The sequence below is a fragment of the Schistocerca gregaria genome, unplaced genomic scaffold, assembly GCF_023897955.1.
Source record: "Schistocerca gregaria isolate iqSchGreg1 unplaced genomic scaffold, iqSchGreg1.2 ptg000699l, whole genome shotgun sequence".
NCBI classification, from domain to species: Eukaryota; Metazoa; Arthropoda; class Insecta; order Orthoptera; family Acrididae; genus Schistocerca; species Schistocerca gregaria.
This window is the reverse complement of record NW_026062078.1, coordinates 137,501-142,500: the sequence shown is the minus strand read 5'-3', so window position 1 is coordinate 142,500 and position 5,000 is coordinate 137,501. Positions and strand designations below refer to the sequence as shown.

At 55.4% G+C, this 5,000-nt stretch overlaps 3 non-coding genes across 3 annotated transcripts in view; all 3 read left to right on the top strand.

Moving 5' to 3' along the window:
- Window positions 1-2,203: 2,203 nt before the first annotated feature.
- LOC126320056 (small subunit ribosomal RNA) lies at window positions 2,204-4,096 on the top strand. Its single transcript, XR_007557825.1, has one exon. It is a non-coding gene; the product is annotated as a small subunit ribosomal RNA (ribosomal RNA).
- A 368-nt stretch (window positions 4,097-4,464) lies between these two features.
- LOC126320052 (5.8S ribosomal RNA) lies at window positions 4,465-4,619 on the top strand. Its single transcript, XR_007557821.1, has one exon. It is a non-coding gene; the product is annotated as a 5.8S ribosomal RNA (ribosomal RNA).
- A 188-nt stretch (window positions 4,620-4,807) lies between these two features.
- The window catches only part of LOC126320071 (large subunit ribosomal RNA), a 4,223-nt gene continuing 4,030 nt past the window's right edge, over window positions 4,808-5,000 (top strand). The window contains exon 1 of the ribosomal RNA XR_007557839.1: window positions 4,808-5,000. This exon is cut by the window's right edge and continues 4,030 nt beyond it. This is a non-coding gene — a ribosomal RNA (large subunit ribosomal RNA).

The window sequence follows — 5,000 nt, the reverse complement described above, 5'->3', positions numbered from 1 at the left end:
TCCCTTAACCTAACTCAATTTGTCCCTTAACCTAACTCAATTTGTCCCTTAACCTAACTCAATTTGTCCCTTAACCTAACTCAATTTGTCCCTTAACCTAACTCAATTTGTCCCTTAACCTAACTCAATTTGTCCCTTAACCTAACCCACGTTGTCCCTTAACCTAACCCACGTTGTCCCTTAACCTAACCCACGTTGTCCCTTAACCTAACCCACGTTGTCCCTTAACCTAACCCACGCTGTCCCTTAACCTAACCCACGTTGTCCCTTAACCTAACCCACGTTGTCCCTTAACCTAACCCACGTTGTCCCTTAACCTAACCCACGTTGTCCCTTAACCTAACCCACGTTGTCCCTTAACCTAACCCACGTTGTCCCTTAACCTAACCCACGTTGTCCCTTTGCCTAACATAGTTCACTGCTCGGAATCTCTGGTGTCGTTGTTATCCTCATGTAGATGTCTTGCGAGTGTTGCTTACTTTCCACATATTCCCGCTATCCACTGTCAATTGTACTGCAATAGGACTATATCGCCCCCCCCCCCCTCTGCCCCTCTCTTTGTGTCTCCGTCCTCTCAAGCTGGTCGGTCTGGCGTTTGAGTGTTAAATGAGCCTCGCAGCTGTTCAGTTGCGTTCAGATGTCGACGCCCTCAGTGTACGTCGTGGTATGGTCTGTGTCCATTGTCCGCTGATGTCGTACGCGTAACCCACACGCTGTACCGATCATCGGTAGTTACGTACAGAGTGAAGTAGTGTGATACGTGTGACCGTACGCTGGCTGTGCCCAACGGTGTCGAATCTCAATTTCCATATGTTGTGCTCGATGCTACTTGTCTCGTCTCCCAATAACAGCTAGGTTGCACTGTGGTACGCCGTAGAGGCGTGTGGGAGGAACGTACGAACGCATTGTATGTCACCCTGGGTCGCTGGGGGTGGTGGTGCGGTGAGTCAGGTCAGGTCAGCGTGAGCCGTGTGATGTAGTGACGCGTGTATTCCGACTTTGTCGTATTGCCTCACACAAAGTGCTACCCTGGTGGACCGCGTTCCATATCTGGGACATGCCGCAGATGCCGGTTGACAGTGGATCGCGGAAGGGACATCGCATACGTGCGCGGGCCACCTTCCACGTGTTCTCTTCTGCACATGTCGCAGTGTGTATGTGGTCTGATGTAGCGTGTCGTGACACATGACATCCTGGCATGCAAGAATTGTTGAATTCGCAAATGTAGGTGGACATCTACGTTTACTGCCCAAGATACGCAAATGAACTGGAAATCCGTTGTTGAGCGGTTGTTCACGCTGGAGGTGAATCTGTGATGGCGACGATCGGTACAGCTATTAACCGGTTGTTTCAGCGGTACCCGCCACATCCACACACGTGACTAGGCCCATGTGGGTATGAAGCGATACGCGGCGGTGGCTTGGTGGGACTGTTCCCGGCCGGTGAAGGGGGGCCGCCCGGCGTGTTGGCCGCGCGCTGCGTGGGCGCACGCGCAACAGGCGGCTGGTGGGGGGCGCCGAGTGGCAGGAGCGCCAGCCGACGGGCTCGGCAGGCGGCGCAGCTACGCTGCGGCGCACCCTGCACGCGGCGCCTGGCGGCCAAAGTTGGTTCAGCCGAGCCCGGTGCGAAGCGCGGTGGACATTTGCAGTGTGCTGGTCTGATTGAGGACTGTGTGCGTTGAGGATGCGCCGCCGCCTGGCACTCGGCGCCGCGACGCCGTCTGCTGCTCGGTCGCCCCAGCGGTTCTCGCAGGTGGTTTGTATCGCAGTTGTGCGGACGTGTTGGCGCGTGCGCTGTGCTGGGAGAGTTCGCTTCTGCACCCAAGTGGGGCTTTGCCCTTGTGTGGCGCTGGCGTTGGAGCTGCCGGTCACCATAGGTGGCGCGTGTTGTCTCCCGCCGGCAATGCCACGACAGCACGCTCCCGGGCCTCTGTCGGCAGCGGCAAGCTCAGTTGGGAGCAAGGGTGTTCGCACTAAAACCGTCTACTCGCCTAACTCCGGGCGATTGCGCCTCTCTCGAAACCGACCAAGTACCTAGGACGGCGCTGCGCGCCGCCGGGACCTGAGAGGGTTTCGAGGTGTATCGTGCAGGGGAGCTCGGCCTCCTCCTGTTTGCAGAATAATTGAGCGGACGCTTGCGTGTTCGCGCGGGCCCCCGGGACACACTCCCGGGCGGCCGGCTGCTCAGCTCTAGTTGACGCAGCTCCCTGGTTGATCCTGCCAGTAGTCATATGCTTGTCTCAAAGATTAAGCCATGCATGTCTCAGTACAAGCCGCATTAAGGTGAAACCGCGAATGGCTCATTAAATCAGTTATGGTTCCTTAGATCGTACCCACGTTACTTGGATAACTGTGGTAATTCTAGAGCTAATACATGCAAACAGAGTCCCGACCAGAGATGGAAGGGACGCTTTTATTAGATCAAAACCAATCGGATTGGCTTGTCTGGTCCGTTTGCCTTGGTGACTCTGAATAACTTTGGGCTGATCGCACGGTCCTCGTACCGGCGACGCATCTTTCAAATGTCTGCCTTATCAACTGTCGATGGTAGGTTCTGCGCCTACCATGGTTGTAACGGGTAACGGGGAATCAGGGTTCGATTCCGGAGAGGGAGCCTGAGAAACGGCTACCACATCCAAGGAAGGCAGCAGGCGCGCAAATTACCCACTCCCGGCACGGGGAGGTAGTGACGAAAAATAACGATACGGGACTCATCCGAGGCCCCGTAATCGGAATGAGTACACTTTAAATCCTTTAACGAGTATCTATTGGAGGGCAAGTCTGGTGCCAGCAGCCGCGGTAATTCCAGCTCCAATAGCGTATATTAAAGTTGTTGCGGTTAAAAAGCTCGTAGTTGGATTTGTGTCCCACGCTGTTGGTTCACCGCCCGTCGGTGTTTAACTGGCATGTATCGTGGGACGTCCTGCCGGTGGGGCGAGCCGAAGGGGTGCTTTCGCGTCCCGAGGCGGACCCCGTTTAAATCCTACCAGGGTGCTCTTTGTTGAGTGTCTCGGTGGGCCGGCACGTTTACTTTGAACAAATTAGAGTGCTTAAAGCAGGCAAGCCCGCCTGAATACTGTGTGCATGGAATAATGGAATAGGACCTCGGTTCTATTTTGTTGGTTTTCGGAACCCGAGGTAATGATTAATAGGGACAGGCGGGGGCATTCGTATTGCGACGTTAGAGGTGAAATTCTTGGATCGTCGCAAGACGAACAGAAGCGAAAGCATTTGCCAAGTATGTTTTCATTAATCAAGAACGAAAGTTAGAGGTTCGAAGGCGATCAGATACCGCCCTAGTTCTAACCATAAACGATGCCAGCCAGCGATCCGCCGCAGTTCCTCCGATGACTCGGCGGGCAGCCTCCGGGAAACCAAAGCTTTTGGGTTCCGGGGGAAGTATGGTTGCAAAGCTGAAACTTAAAGGAATTGACGGAAGGGCACCACCAGGAGTGGAGCCTGCGGCTTAATTTGACTCAACACGGGAAACCTCACCAGGCCCGGACACCGGAAGGATTGACAGATTGATAGCTCTTTCTTGATTCGGTGGGTGGTGGTGCATGGCCGTTCTTAGTTGGTGGAGCGATTTGTCTGGTTAATTCCGATAACGAACGAGACTCTAGCCTGCTAACTAGTCGCGTGACATCCTTCGTGCTGTCAGCGATTACTTTTCTTCTTAGAGGGACAGGCGGCTTCTAGCCGCACGAGATTGAGCAATAACAGGTCTGTGATGCCCTTAGATGTTCTGGGCCGCACGCGCGCTACACTGAAGGAATCAGCGTGTCTTCCTAGGCCGAAAGGTCGGGGTAACCCGCTGAACCTCCTTCGTGCTAGGGATTGGGGCTTGCAATTGTTCCCCATGAACGAGGAATTCCCAGTAAGCGCGAGTCATAAGCTCGCGTTGATTACGTCCCTGCCCTTTGTACACACCGCCCGTCGCTACTACCGATTGAATGATTTAGTGAGGTCTTCGGACTGGTACGCGGCATCGACTCTGTCGTTGCCGATGCTACCGGAAAGATGACCAAACTTGATCATTTAGAGGAAGTAAAAGTCGTAACAAGGTTTCCGTAGGTGAACCTGCGGAAGGATCATTACCGACTAGACTGCATGTCTTTCGATGTGCGTGTCGTGTCGTGTCGCGCAACACGCTACCTGTACGGCAGTGGCCGTGCGCCGCGTGCGGAACCACGCGTGCCTCTCAAAACTAGCGGAAGTGTTGTTGTTGTGTGGTACGAGCGCTGAAGCTCTGGAGCGGCTGGCCTGCGGTACCTGGCGCCTGGCGCCGGTTTTGAATGACGTTCGCCCGAGTGCCTGTCCGCTCCGGTGTGGAGCCGTACGACGCCCATCGGCTGTGAGGCCGTTGGACACAAAAAAAAATAGTGGAACAGGGGCCGTCAGACGCCTCAGTCCCGCAAATGCTACTGTCTTGAAAGAGACAGTGGGAGACTGAAAAGGAAAAGATCACCCAGGACGGTGGATCACTCGGCTCGTGGGTCGATGAAGAACGCAGCAAATTGCGCGTCGACATGTGAACTGCAGGACACATGAACATCGACGTTTCGAACGCACATTGCGGTCCATGGATTCCGTTCCCGGGCCACGTCTGGCTGAGGGTCGGCTACGTATACTGAAGCGCGCGGCGTTTGTCCCGCTTCGGAGACGTGGGAGTGTCGTGGTCGCCTGTGTGGCCGGCCGCGTCTCCTTAAACGTGCGATGCGCGCCCGTCGCCTGGCGGTTCGCATACCGGTACTTTCTCGGTAGCGTGCACAGCCGGCTGGCGGTGTGGCGTGCGACACCTCGTACAACGACCTCAGAGCAGGCGAGACTACCCGCTGAATTTAAGCATATTACTAAGCGGAGGAAAAGAAACTAACAAGGATTCCCCCAGTAGCGGCGAGCGAACAGGGAAGAGTCCAGCACCGAACCCCGCAGGCTGCCGCCTGTCGTGGCATGTGGTGTTTGGGAGGGTCCACTACCCCGACGCCTCGCGCCGAGCCC